Genomic DNA, 15,756 nt, shown 5'->3' with positions numbered 1-15,756 from the left:
ATTTGGCCTTGGAATGCGGAATGAAGCAGGGCAAAGACTAATAGAGTTTTGCCAAGAAAATGCACTGGTCATAGCAAACACCCTCTTCCAACAACACAAGAGAAGACTCTACACATGGACATCACCAGATGGTCAACACCGAAATCAGATTGATTACATTCTTTTCAGCCAAAAATGGGGAAGCTCTATATAGTCAACAGAAACAAGACCAGGAGCTGATTGTGGCTCAGATCATGAACTCCTTATTACCAAATTCAGACTTAAATTGAAGAAAGTAGGGAAAACCACTACACCATTCAGGTATGACCTCAATCAAATCCTTTATGATTATACAGTGAAAGTGAGAAATAGATATAAGGGCCTAGATCTGATAGTTAGAGTGCCTGATGAACTATGGAATGAGGTTCGTGACATTGTACAGGAGACAGGGATCAGGACCATTCCCATGGAAAAGAAATGCAAAAAAGCAAAATGGCTGTCTGGGGAGGCCTTACAAATAGCTGTGAAGAGAAGAGAAGTGAAAAGCAAAGGAGAAAAGGAAAGATATAAGCATCTGAATACAGAGTTCCAAAAAATAGCAAGGAGAGATAAAACATTCTTCAGAGATCAATGAAAAGAAATAGAGGAAAACAACAGAATGGGAAAGACTAGAGATCTCTTCAAGAAAATTAAAGATACGAAGGGAACATTTCATGCAAAGATGGCCTCAATAAAGGACAGAAGGGTATGGATCTAACAGAAGCAGAAGATATTAAGAAGAGGTGGCAAGAATACACAGAACTGTGCAAAAAAGATCTTCACGACCCAGATAATCATGATGGTGTGATCACTGTACTAGAGCCAGACATCCTGGAATGTGAAGTCAAGTGGGCCTTAGAAAGCATCACTATGAACAAAGCTAGTGGAGGTGATGGCATTCCAGTTGAGCTATTTCAAATCCTGAAAGATAATGCTGTGAAAGAGTTACAATCAATATGCTATCACCATTTGTAAAACTCAGCAGTGTCCACAGGACTGGAAAAGGTCAGTTTTCATTACAACCCCAAGAAAGGCAATGCCAAAGAATGCTCAAACTACTGCACAATTGCACTCATCTCACATGCTAATAAAGTAATGCTCAAAATTTTCCAAGCCAGGCTTCAGCAATATGTGAACCATGAACTTCCTGATATTCAAGCTGGTTTTAGAAAAGGCAGAGGAACCAGAGATCAATTGCCAACATCTGCTGGATCATGGAAAAAGCAAGAGAGTTCCAGAAAAACATCTATCTTCTTCATTGACTATGCCAAAGCCTTTGACTGTGTGGATCACAATAAACTGTGGAAAATTCTGAGACAGATGGGAATACCAGACCATCATACCTGCCTCTTGAGAAATCTGTATGCAGGTCAGGAAGCAACAGTTAGATCTGGACATGGAACAACAGACTGGTTCCAAATAGGAAAAGGAGTACGTCAAGGCTGTATATTGTCACCTGCTTATTTAACTTCTATGCAGAGTACATCATGAGAAATGCTGGACTGGAAGAAACACAAGCTGGAATCAAGATTGCTGGGAGAAATATCAATAAGCTCAGATATGCAGATGACCCTACCCTTATGGCAGAAAGTGAAGAGGAACTAAAAAGCCTCTTGATGAAAGTGAAAGAGGAGAGCAAAGAAGTTGGCTTAAAGCTCAACATTCAGAAAACGAAGATCATGGCATTCGGTCCCATCACTTCATGGGAAATAGATGGGGAAACAGTGGAAACAGTGTCAGACTTTATTTTTGGGGAGCTCCAAAATCACTGCAGATGGTGACTGCAGCCATGTAATTAAAAGACGCTTACTCCTTGGAAGAAAAGTTATGACCAACCTAGATAGCATATTCAAAAACAGATATATTACTTTGCCGACTAAGGTTCGTCTAGTCAAGGCTATGGTTTTTCCAGAAGTCATGTATGGATGTGAGAGTTGAAATGTGAAGAAGGCTGAGTGCCGAAGAATTGATGCTTTTGAACTGTGATATTGGAGAAGACTCTTGAGAGTCCCTTGGACTGCAAGGAGATCCAACCAGCCCATTCTGAGGGAGATCAGCCCTGGGATTTCTTTGGAAGGAATGATGCTAAAGCTGAAACTCCAGTACTTTGGCCACCTCATGCGAAGAGCTGACTCATTGGAAAAGACTCTGATAGTGGGAGGGATTGGGGGCAGGAGGAGAAGGGGACGACAGAGGATGACATGGCTGGATGGCATCACTAACTCGATGGATGTAAGTCTGAGTGAACTCTGGGTGTTGGTGATGGACAGGGAGGCCTGGCATGCTGAGATTCATGGGGTCGCAAAGAGTTGGACACGACTGAACTGAACTGAACATGTTAGCAATATCAAATCTTCTACTCCATAAACATGAAATGTAGCTCCATTTATTTAGAATTTTGATTTCTTTTATAAGAGTACTCTATTTTTCCATAAATATATTCTGTACATAGTTGATTAGATTTATACCCACATATTTCACTTTTTGATGCAGTTTAACTTTTTATGTTTCAAATACATATTATATATTTTTCTGTATATACAAAATAATTGGTTTTTTAATGTGAATTTTGTATCCTACAGACTGGCTATATTCACTTTTAGTTTCAAGTTATTTTTGTTGATTCTTCAGAATGTGTTACATAGGCAATCATATCATCTGTGAACAAGGATAGTTTTATTTCTTTGTTTCTGATCTCTATAATTTCTCTTTTATAACATTCAGCACATTGTTGAATAGAAAGTAGTCAGAAAGGACCTTCTGCCTTGTTCCTGTCTTTGGGGTCAGAAGGTCAACTTTCTCTCATTAGTATTCCTTTAGCTATAGAGTTTCTGTAGAAGTTCTGAAGTCAAGGAAGTTTCCCTCTATTTCTAGATTTCTGCAAATTTTATAATAAAAGAATGCTGGAATTTTTCAAATAGTAGATGATGTTGTTGTTGTTTACATTGATCAATACAGTCATTTGTTTATTCTTCTTTATCCTGTTGATGAACTGGATCACTTTTATTAATTTTCAAATAACAGCCAGAATTGATTCCAGTTGGGTATGGTGTAAAACTTTTGTATGCATTTTTATGTTTAATTTGCTAATACATAGTTGAATTTTAGGTAGGTTTTAAGATAGCAAAACCCCACATAATATTATATAACATGCCATTTTTTGATATATGTTACTTTTGCTAATTATGTTAGTGAAAAACTATCTTCAATTATTGCTTTTATTTACCTAGGAGAGCCATGTATTTTTGTCACAATTATAGTTGTAATGTTTTTAAACATTTTGATTTTTCAAGCTTTCATTTTAAGAATAATTATTGGCATATAGATTTTTCTCTACTATAAATGTTCATATCTCTGGTTTACTCTTTATTTTTGATATTGTAGCCTTAATAGTAATAACCAGATGACATAATTTTTAACTTACATATCACTTTTTAACTAGATCTATTCACATTTTATTTTTTGCTAAGAAGTAATGTTAAAGGCTAAAGAACATTTTATGGTATGTATCAAATATACATGTATGAAGATAATTTCATTTCTATCCTTTGTAATTGTACATAAAATTAATATTTTTCTATTTTGGTTTGAATGTAGACAATATTTAGAGATTATTATTTAGAAACGTGTCTAGTCAAGGCTATGGTTTTTCCAGTAGTCATGTATGGATGTGAGAGTTGGACTGTGAAGAAGGTTGAGCACCGAAGAATTGATTCTTTTGAACTGTGGTGTTGGAGAAGACTCTTGAGAGTCCCTTGGACTGCAAGGAGATCCAACCAGTCCATTCTGAAGGAGATCGACCCTGGTATTTCTTTGGAAGGAATGATGCTAAAGCTGAAACTCCAGTACTTTGGCCACCTCATGCGAAGATTTGACTCATTGGAAAAGACTCTGATTCTGGGAGGGACTGGGGACAGGAGGAGAAGGGGACGACAGAGGATGAGATGGCTGGATGGCATCACAGACTCGATGGACGTGAGTCTGAGTGAACTCTGGGAGTTGGTGATGGACAGGGAGGCCTGGCGTGCTGCTATTCATGGGGTCGCAAAGCTTCAGACACGACCGAGTGACTGAACTGAACTGAACTGAATCTCTATTATGGAGCTTCCCTGGTGGCTCAGTGGTAAAGAACCAACCTGCCAATGCAAAAGACATGAGTTTTATCTTTGATCCAGAAAGATCCCCTGGAGAAAGAAATGGAAACCCATTCCATTGCCTAGAAATTCCCATGGACAGAGGAGCCTGGTGGGCTATAGTCCATTGGTTGCAAAGAGTTGGATATGACCTAGTGATCAAAAAGAAACAATCTCTTATTATATTTTTAGCACATACCTTTGGTAATAGTCAATATAAAGTATATGGTATATCATGACTTTTCTTATGTTTTTATATGTTAATTGCTGAGAAACATTCATGTGCAGTTCTGCTAGATAAATGATGCTTGCACTATGCAATCCAATCTAACTCTTTATTTTTCAATAGAAAAAAACACTCAAAAATCAGAATTATATAGTTATTATAGGATATATTTGAAAGTATAGAAACAAAGCAAATAAGCCAATGTTCTCTGGCTTCATGCTTGTTGTCACACATTGCAGGACTTCCTTCTTTTTAAGGCTGAATAATGATAAGAGCCATGTTTTCTGTATGCATTCATCCATCCATGAATTTTTAGTTTGATTCCACATTTGGCTATTGCGACCAAGGCTATAATGAATATAAAATTGTACTAGTTATTTCAAGATTTGCATTTCAGTTCTTGTGGATAAATACTCAGAAGTAGGATTGTTAGATCATATCATAGATATATTTTAATTCTTTGAGGAATCTCCATATTGTTTTCCATAGTGACTTTAGCATTATAACTTTCCACCAATACTGTGCAAGAATTCCAACTGCTCCACATTTTCACCAACATCTGATATCTTGTTGTTTTTTTTTAATAAGATTATTCTAATGGGTATGAGGTGACATCTCATTGAGATGTTGATTTCCATTTTCTTGATGAATAGTGATGTTGAGCATCTTTTTATATACCTGTTGACTATTTGTTTGAACATTCTTTGGCATTGCCCTTCTTTGAGATTGGAATGAAAACTGACCTTTTCCAGTCCTGTGGCCACTGCTAAGTTTTCCGAATTTGCTGGCATATTGAGGGCAGTATTTTCACAGCATTATCTTTTAGAATTTGAACTATCTCAACTGGGGATTCCATCACCTCCACTAGCTTTGTTCATAGTGATGCTTCCTAAGTCTCACCTGATTTCACATTCCAGGATGTCTGGCTCTAGGTGAGTGATCACACCATTGTGGTTATCTGGACCATGAAGATTTTTTTTGTATAGTTCTGTGTATTCTTGCCACCTCTTCTTAATATCTTCTGCTTCTATTAAGTTCACACCATTTCTGTTCATTATTGAGCCCATTTTTGCATGAAATGTTCCCTTGGTATTTCTAATTTTCTTGAAGAAATCTCTAGTCTTTCCCATTCTATTGTTTTCCTCTATTTTTTTGCACTGATCACCGAGGAAGGCTTTCTTATCTCTTCTTGTTATTCTTTGTAACTCTGCATTCAAATGGATATATCTTTTCTTTTCTCCTTTGCCTTTAGATTCTCTTCTTTTCTCAACTTTGTAAGGCCTCCTTAGAAAACTAGTTTGCATTTTTTGCATTTACCCCCCTTATGGCAGAAAATGAAGAGGATCTAAAGGGCCTCTTGATGAAAGTGAAACAGGAGGGTGAAAAAGCTGTCTTAAAACTCAACATTCAGAAAACAAAATCATGGCCATCTGGTCCCATCACTTCATGGGAAATAGATGGGGAAACAGTGTCAGACTTTATTTTTGGGGGCTCCAAAATCACTGCAGATGTTGACTGCAGCCATGAAATTAAAAGATACTTACTGCTTGGAAGAAAAGCTATTACCAACCTAGCATATTAAGACACAGAGACATTACTTTGCTGACAAAGGTCTGTCTCATCAAAGCTATAGTTTTTCCAATAGTTATGTATGGATGTGAGAGTTGGACTATAATGAAAGCAGAGCACTGAAGAACTGATGCTTTTGAACTGTGGTGTTGGAGAAGACTCTTGAGAGTCCCTTGTACTGCAAGGAGATCCAACCTAATGGAAATCAGTCATGAATATTCATTGGAAGGACTGATACTGAAATTGAAACTCCAATACTTTGGCCATCTGATCCAAAGAACTGACTCCCTGGAAAAGACCCTGATGCTGGGAAAGATTGAAGGCAGGAGGAGAAGGGGACGGTAGAGGATGACATGGTTGGATGGCATCACCAACTTGATGGACATGAGTTTGAGCATGTTCTGGGTGTTGGTGATGGACAGAGAAGCCTGGCGTGCTGCAGTCCATGGGGTCACAAAGAGTTGGACATGACTGGGCAAATGAACTGAACTGAACTGACTGTTTATATTCTTGGAGAAATGGATATTCTAGTGTTTTCTGCATTTTTAAAGAAACTAAATGCATAATTGAGAACATTCTAAATGTCTGTTGTTAGCCAAAGATAAGAATAACAGAAATCTTCATCAAGAGGGCATTGATTAAAAAACATTTTAGAAAAGTAGATTATAGAGAATTGTTCTTTGGGGCCTGTTGGAATTGTTCTGTATTAGAGTAAAATGGCTAATTCGTTACCTCTTCTCTATCATTGAAAATGGACCACCTCAGGTGTGAGCTTGGGGCAGGTTAGCCCTTTGAAGCTGAGATGTACCTTGAAGGGACTGACACTGACAACACTGAAGGTCACACACTGATGAGACTCCCAGAAGTTGAGCATAGTTTTGTTTTGTTTTTTTTTTTCCTTGCATTTCCATGTCCATCAAGGTTTACCTGTGATGCTTGCATCCATTGCCTTATATGCCTTAATGAAGAAGCTCCTCCAGGAACCACATGGGTCTCTATTCCCAGACAAAAAAGAAAGGCCTAGTGAGAAGAACTTCAGATTCTGTTGCCTCAGCTTGCCCTGGGACATAACTGATAATTATGTTTCATTGTCTACTTTTATTCTAAATTTTTCTCAGCCTCAGCTGGTCACGATGTGGGTCTTGGTGTCATACCTGGTGGGGGTAAATCAGATCTTTTTACTGAGGCTTCTGAGTCACTGGTCACCATTGTGTGTCTCATTCTGAGATTACTGCTGATTTTAAGGTATTATTAAAACTGGATAAGGGAGCAAACAAATGGGGAAACAATGGAAACAGTAACAGACTTAATTATTTTAGGTTCCAAAATCACTGGAGATGGTGACTGCAGCCATGAAATTAAAAGATGCTTGCTACTTGGAAGAAAAGTTATGACTAACCTAGGCAGCATATTAAAAAACAGAGACATTACTTTGCCAACAAAGGTCTGTCTAGTCCAGGCTGTTTTTTCCAGTAGTCATGTATGGATGTGAGAGTTGGACCACAAGAAAGCTGAGCACCAAAGAATTAATGCTTTTGAACTGTGTTGTTGGAGAAGACTCTTGAGTCCTTTGGACTGCGAGGAGATCCAGCCAGTCCATCCTAAAGGAAATCAGTCATGAACATTCATTGGAAGAACTGATGCTAAAGCTGAAACTCTAATACTTTGGCCACCTGATGGGAAGAAATGACTCATTTGAAAAGATCCTGATACTGGGAAAGATTTAAGGTGAGAGTAGAAGGGGTTACAGGATAACATGGTTGGATGGCATCACTGACTGAATGGACATGAGTTTGAGTAAACTCTGGGAGTTGGTGATGGACTGGAATGCTTGGCATGCTGCAGTCCATGGGGTCACAAATATTCAGACATGACTGAGTAACTGAACTGAAGGGTATACTGAACTGAAGCAGTATTACCACCTATTTCTTCTGCGCCCATTGGTTAACAGCAGTGCAATCCTAGTTCCCCTTTCAAAAATAGGAAGTACAAATTTCCCAGGGGAGTCTTTGGGAGTGGTAATAAGTGGGACCACCCCTGCTCTTGGCATCAGTATCATATATACTTCCAACTGGTGATGCAATACTAAATAAGGAACTTTGATTCAACTATTAACTGCAAGTTTTCAATCAGTATTGTTAGTAGCTTACACGTAACCTCTATCAGCCCTTTCTGTGAATGCAGAATGATACAGCCAGTGGATCTCATGATCATTAGCTTGTCTTACACCCCCTAATTCTGATGCTTTATTCTGTGGGATTACATGCTGGTGGAGCAAACACTCTGTAAGACCCTGGGTGGTTGTGCTGACTAAGGTCTGGAATAAAGCAGCTAAACCTTTATCTGGGATATGTATCTACTTTAGTCAAAATGCATGAGTTGTTTTAAAAAAGATAAGTAACTGTAGCTGGCCAATGCCATGACTTTCTCTGGAACACTAGGGGCCCATGAGGTAATTTTCCCACTGAGACCTTTCATGAATATAGCACTTTTGTACAAATACGACTAGGTTCTTTCATTTTCTTGAACATCGTAGTGTCTGCCAGGTTGTGTGGCCCAAACAGCAGGACTATTGTGGAGTAGCCTGTACTACTTGTGGATACTTTTCAGCTCTGTGTACCCCCTCCAAATTAAAACCCTTTGTGTTATTCATCATAAGACCCTAAGTTCCTCATATACAGATTGTGCCTTTTCTGGGTTTTGAAGAAACCTCCAACATTGTCCTTCTTTCTTTGTGGCAGGAAATGTAACTGACAATCATTTTTCTTAAGATGGGATGTCCTTGATTGCTAGGTCCCTAAATTTTACTGATGTGACTGGCCTCTGATCATTCTTCCTAATGATGGTGCGAGTTTAGCAGATCCTTGCTGTTCTTTTTCCTTTGAGTTCTTTGTTTTCTACTATCTCCACAATTTGCTGAAGCCTGGCCTGCTAGTTAAGCGAGTATATATTAATACCTTTTATGCAGTCTAGCTACTAAGTGTCATGAAGCACATAAATTGTTCAGTCCTTTATCATCAAAGAAATGCGTATCAAAACCGCAATGAGTTACCATTTCATACCTGTTAGAATAGCTCTTATTAAAACACACACACTTGTACACATTTGTAAAACCACAAAATAACAAGTGTTGGCAAATCAAACCCTCTTGCATTGCTGGTGGTGATGTAAAATAGTGTAGCCTCTGTGGAAAATAGTTTGCAATCCCTCAAAAAACAAATAAACAATTACTGTATGATCCATCATTATACTTCTGAATATATACCCAGATAAAAGAAAAGACTTTAACAGATATTTGTACACCTATGTTCATGACAGCATTATTCACAATAGCCAAACTGTGGAAACAATCCAACTGTCCACTGATGAACAGATGAATATATACATGTTTACAAGGGACTATTATTCACTCTCAAAAAGAATCAGATTCTGATGAATGGTATAGTATGGATGGATCTTGAAGGCATTATGCTAAGTGAAATAAACTAGTCACTAAAGGAAAAAAATATTGAATGAAACCACTTAAATAAGGTATGTAAAGTAGTCAAATTCATAGAAACAGAAATTAGAATGGTGGTTTTCAGTGGTTGGGGGAGAGTGGAAAGGGAGTTTATTATTTAATAGGTATAGAGATCCAAACTGGGAAGATGAGAAAGTTCTGGGCATGGATGCCAGTGATCGTTGCACAACCACATAAATATAGTTAATTCCACCAATTTGTCCACTTAAATATGGTTAATTTTATGCTATGTATAGTTTACTTTTTTGTTTGCATTCTCAGTTGTTTCCAACTCTCTGTGACCCTATGGACTATAGCCTTCCTGGCTCCTCTGTCCATGGGATTTCCCAGGCAAGAATATTGGAGTGGGTTGCCACTTCCTCCTCCAGGGGATCTTCCTGACCTAGAGATCAAATCCACGTTTCCTGCATTAGCAGGCAGATTCTTAGTTTACTAATGTGTGTGTTTACTAATACTTAGTTTACTATTTTGTTTGTTTACTATATATGCTATATAGTTTATAATATATATTATATATTTGTCCATTTTCCAAAAATAAAAAATATATAAATATTTTGTGTTCCTTCATTTCAAATGATACCACGTAATATTGCATGCTCTCAACGTTTTGTGAACTACATACCAATTCATTAAATAATAATCTCGTAACTTAATAAATACCGATAAAATATTCATTCAGAATTGTATAAAATAGTTTTTTCACTAAAGCATAGTGTCCTTAATATTTGAGATTGATTAATAATCCTCCCCCAAATAATAATAATATTTTCTTTCATTTTCTATAGTTTCTGGACTAATTATAGCAAGACAAAGTTGATTTTCAAGACATCTAAGTATCTTCTCTGTCTTTACTCTGTATCAGTCACTGCTTGCTGTCGTATTACTTATTTACTTCAATATTTTGTTATAACAGAGGGTAAACTCCATGAGGGAGAGATTTGTCCATTTTATTCTCTCAAATAATCCCATCCCACTCTCTGTAAGGGTGCTGAAAATATAATAGAGTTCCTAATAAAGTGGTCAAAGAGTAATAAATGTGATTTTCTTACTCTTGATTTCAAGTGACTATATTACTAGATACTATTCACTGGATGCTATTCACTTGTTAGGGCTTCCCTGATAGCTCAGTTGGTTAAGAATCCACCTGTAGTGCAGAAGATCCCGGTTTGATTCCTGGGTTGGGAAGATCCCCTGGAGAAAGGAAAAGACTACCCACTCCAGTATTCTGGCCTAGATAATTCCATGGACTGTATAGGTCATGGGGTTGCAAAGAGTCAGACATTACTGAATGACTTTCACTCACTAATTTATTCACCTGTTAAGTAAAATCTGTTATGAATTTTAACTCAAGACATGTAAGCAATTGCAATTACTAAGTGTATTTATGAATTTTGCTTTTTAAAGTGCAATTATTTTTTTTTTTTTGGTTGTGCAGTGAGGCTTATGGGATCTTAGTTCCCCAACCAGGGATCGAACCCAAGCCCTTAGCAGTGAAAGTGCCGAATCCTAACTACTGGACCACCAGGGAATTAGCAATACATTTATTTAAAACAAATTTAAACTAATATTTTTTTGTTTGTCTTCATGTGTTATTGACTATCCCTAGTTTCTGTATGCTCTCTTGGATTATTTTCAGAAATTCTGTGTTTGTAGTCAGACTCTGTTCAGAAATCTGGATAAACTTCTTTGGGAATATGAAGTTATGGTAGCATTTCAATTGTACTTGTTTTCTGTTTGTCTATTTGTTTCTGTCTGTGGTGACTCTATTGGATAATATTGTTACTTCTCTTGAAAAAATCTCTAGTACTATATGTGAATTGATTTGGATATCTGAATAGTTATGTAACTAGATGGAAACATTAGTGTGCAAATTTTCTTTATGCTGTCAGTCCGGCCCTGTCATGAGTCTGTGTCGTTTGTATTTACCTCATCTCTAATTATAAAAGATCCAATTTTCAATGAGGTGAATGGATAAATATAGTAAACAGCTATTATATAGGAAACAGCGTATCAAAGTTTTTCTTTGTTACTGAATATATGTCATTAGCTCCTAATATTCTGGTCCTGTAGAATAGCAGGAACTATAAGAACCAAAAGTGTTCGTCTCTGAGCCTTGTGTGTACTCTGTGAAGCAAATTCTTTAAAACAACAGAATCAACTTCAAATACATACCACTTATTTTTCAACAATCAGGAGTTAGTGTTAGGTTTATTCATTTATTTTATGTATAGCTTAAATGTTAATAATTTGTAAATCATCCTTCTATTATCTGTTAAACTTATAAGTAATCCAGTTGTTGTAAACTATTTTATTGTGTCTTAGATTATTTAAATTCTAATATGAAGACTTGGCTAAATGACAAACAGCATAGTTGTTTTCTCTAGTCAGAGACTTGCAAACATATTCTCACAAACGTATACTACTTGTCACCAAAGAAGTTAGATGCATGGGTAGAGATTACTCAGGGTAAAACTTTAATTGTAACTGAAAAAACAAAGAAATGTGCTTGCCCATTTTAAGACTGGTTAACAGTATTATCTCTATAAACAAAGAATAGCCTATTAAACACAGAGCAAATTGGTACGACACAAATAAAAATACTTATTTTACCAATAGAATAAGACTTGCATAGATTTTAATATTAAAAATATATTTATATACTATTTGCAGAAAATGTAATTAAAATGGAAATTGGATTTCCATTGAGAGTAGAAAAAAATAGCAATATTGGGTAAATTTATTGTTGCATGTATCTATGACATGTGACCGTAGCATAATTTTGGCTGTATAATTGGGTTTCTTACAAAAGTCAAAGACCCCAATTTTACCTTCAGTTCAAAGCAGAAGGTAGACATATGTTATTGGAAGTTTTATATGAAAAACAAATGATAGAATTTTACTTATTATGTTTATTTCATGCTAGCTACTGAAAAATATGAACAATATATTTTAAAACAAGCAGTATAATTTGATTATATGTTTTGGAAGGAAGTAACAAATACTTGGCATTGCAGCATTCTTTACAATTATCAATATTTTATAGTAATTATTCATAATTATATATGTTTACTTTGTTAATTAAACTACCATAAAAATGTCTCAAGCTATCACAGTGAGAAAAATAAACATGCTTTTATTTAGTATTTCTTGTTAGCCACAATAAGCATCTAAAATGTATGCTTTATATAAAGTTCTGTCACTGATTTTAGTAATTCTAAAGAAAAGGATATATTAGCTCCACTTTCAGATTCAAAATACAAATGTAGAGGCTTAGGTATTAAATACCTTTCTATAGTAAATACTGCTAGTATCTGAGACTCAAATTTACTAGAGATTCAGACATACTTTAATTTTGTAATGTCCTGATGCTTTTTCCAAGATACAAAACTGCTCCAGATTTTGCCGTATTTTCTGACATAGCTCTAAAAACTAGTGTAGCTATATTAGCAACGTAAGTTATCAGACCATGAGATAAGCATTAAAGTTGATTTTTAACAATATCACTATCTTTTTGCTAATATACTTTAAAAAAATACTCTCAGTACATAAAACATAGCCATGGGTCAAAATTCAAAACTTCAGGGACTAAACATTTACAGTGAATTCTTGTTATGCCTTGGTCCCCCATAACATTGTTTCCTTTCCTAGGGCAGCTTTTGTTCTCAGTTCTTCCTGAATGTAACTAGAGACAATTTATTCATAGAAAAACAAATAGTTATATAGTCTTGATCAGAACTGTTAATTATCTTGATAGAATCTTTACTAACTTAATTCATATGCATTGATTTATCTATGGATGGATAGATATGATTATCTATGGATTGATATTAAAAATAAAACTATGTAACTAGACAGATGTTTCAGTTCAGTTCAGTCACTCAGTCATGTCCGACTCTTTCCAACCTCATGGACTGCAACAAACCAGGCCTCCCTGTCCTTCACTGACTCCCAGAGTTTACCCAAACTCATGTCCATTGAGTCAGTGATGCCATCCAACCATCTCATCCTCTGTTGTCCCCTTCTCCTCCTGCCTTCCTTCTTTCCCAACATCAGCATCTTTTCAAATGAGTCAGCTGTTCGCATCAGGTAGTGAAAATATTTGAGTTTCAGCTTCAGTATCAGTCCTTCCGATGAACATTCAGGACTGATCTCCTTTAGGATGGACTGGTTGGATCTCCTTGCAGAGAGATAGGTATGCAGAATCTGGAGAAACTGTCCTTTTTGGATCATCATTCTATGGTAGTAACTCAGTCATATTTTCTTTTCTTGCATTTATTGATTTCCACCTGTGGTAATTCTGTTGGATAAGCTTTACCAAGTGTTGCAGTGATGTTCAGGGTTCCACAAAGCCTGTGATAGGAGAATGCAGCCAGTCAGTGATTTATCAAAATATTCCTATTAAGTCCCTATTTAATAGGACTTGTTGTTACTCTTGACATTAAGTAGAGCTTCACTGGGCAAGCAATTGAGAGTGAGGCTAAGGTTTCAGCTACTTTGAAGATCTACAGTTAGGAAACATGCAATGGCAACCACTCCAGTATTCTTGCCTAGAAAATCCCACGGACGGAGGAGCCTGCTTGCTGGTCCAAGGGGTTGCAAAGAGTCGGACACGACTGAGCGACTTCGCTTTCACTTTCAGATACCTTCGAGGAAGCCAAGATGGATAAAGGGAGAGGTTTGGAGGGTGAGGTGCAACTTAGAAAGTAAGAAGTAGTGTTTCCATGTGTTAATTGTGAAAGAGTTTAGTGTCCAGATAATGCAGGGCTTTCTCAGTCATGTGAACTATTCAGATAGCACATAAATATCACGGAAGATTTTAAAAGGAATGATGAGACCAAATGAAGGTGTTCAAAAGTTCACAAAATAATGAATTAACCTTAGTGTGAGAGTGAGAGACACAGACACAAAATAATTAATAGGAAGATGGCATAGAAATTGAGGCAAGATTTGGCATAAGCCTCTACAAAGTGGTGGTATTTGACATGGAGGGCAAAGGTTTTCAGAGAAGATAGGAAATTAAAATTGGTAAAAAATGGTAGTGATTTTGAAGACCAAGTGAGAGCCTCTATCAGTGCTTTGTGCTTTTTATCTGGCATGCTTCTCTGTGTTCTGGAAGAGAACAGACCACCCTAGTTTATCTCATGAGAACAGGAAATGGAAATACTGGATCTGGGGACCCAGTGTGTGATCCAGTTTGCTGGATTTGACACAATTCCTTTAGTTCTTTTTAGAAAATAGTTATCTGTTTTTGTTTTTTGCTTGGAGATTAATTTCTAAAAACCAGATATAAGAAATGAGGCAGAATACAGTAAGAGTTTGTTTATGCCATATACTGATCTGACTACCAGAATCCTCCTCTGAAATCCTAATTATTATTTTTAGCAGCCACTGTTTCCAGAGCACAACCCTCTCCTGGGTTCAGTAGGCAAATCGAACTCCTTCTTTGCTGTCTTGGTTGTTGCTCTTCAGTTATCGACACATATCCTACTCTTTGTGAACCCATGGACTGCAGCACACCAGGCCTCTCTGTTCCTCACCATCTCCTGGAGTTTGCTCAGACTCATGCCCATTGAATCAGTGATGCCACTCAACCATCTCTCCCTCTGTCATCCCCTTCTCCTCCTCCCCTCTGTCTTTCCCAGCATCACGATCTTTTCCAATGAGTCAGCTCTTAGCATCATGGGGCCAAACTATTGGAGTTTCGGCTTCAGCATCAGTCCTTCCAATGACTATTCAGGGTTGATTTCCTTTAGGGTTGACTCGTTTGATCCCCTTGCTCTTCAAGTGACTCTCAAGAGTCTCCTCCAGCACCACATTTTGGAAACATCAGTTCTTTTGCACACAGTCTTCTTTATGGTCCAACCATCACATCCATACCTGACTACCGGAAAAAGCATAGCTTTGACCATATGGACATTTGCCAGCAAAGTGATGTCTTTACTTTTTAATATGCTGCCTAGGTTTGTTGTAGCCTTCTTTCCAAGAAGTGTCTTCTAATTTGAAGGTTGCAGTCAACATCTGTAGTAATTTTGGAGCTAAGAAGAGAAAATCTGTCACAGTTTCCATTGTTTCCCCATCTATTGGCATTGAAATAAATGCAAATCACACTGTTGGCAATTTGATCTCTGGTACTTCTGCCTTTCCTAAACCCAGCTGTACATCTGGAAGTTCCCAATTCAAGTACTTCTGAAATCTAGCTTGAAGAATGTTGAGGGTAACCTTACTAGCTTGGGAAGTGAGTGAAATTGTCTGATAATTGGAACAATTTTTAGCACTGCCCTTCTTTGGAA

This window comes from Ovis canadensis, chromosome 12 (assembly GCF_042477335.2).
Source record: "Ovis canadensis isolate MfBH-ARS-UI-01 breed Bighorn chromosome 12, ARS-UI_OviCan_v2, whole genome shotgun sequence".
NCBI classification, from domain to species: Eukaryota; Metazoa; Chordata; class Mammalia; order Artiodactyla; family Bovidae; genus Ovis; species Ovis canadensis.
Note: the sequence above shows the minus strand (reverse complement) of the source record.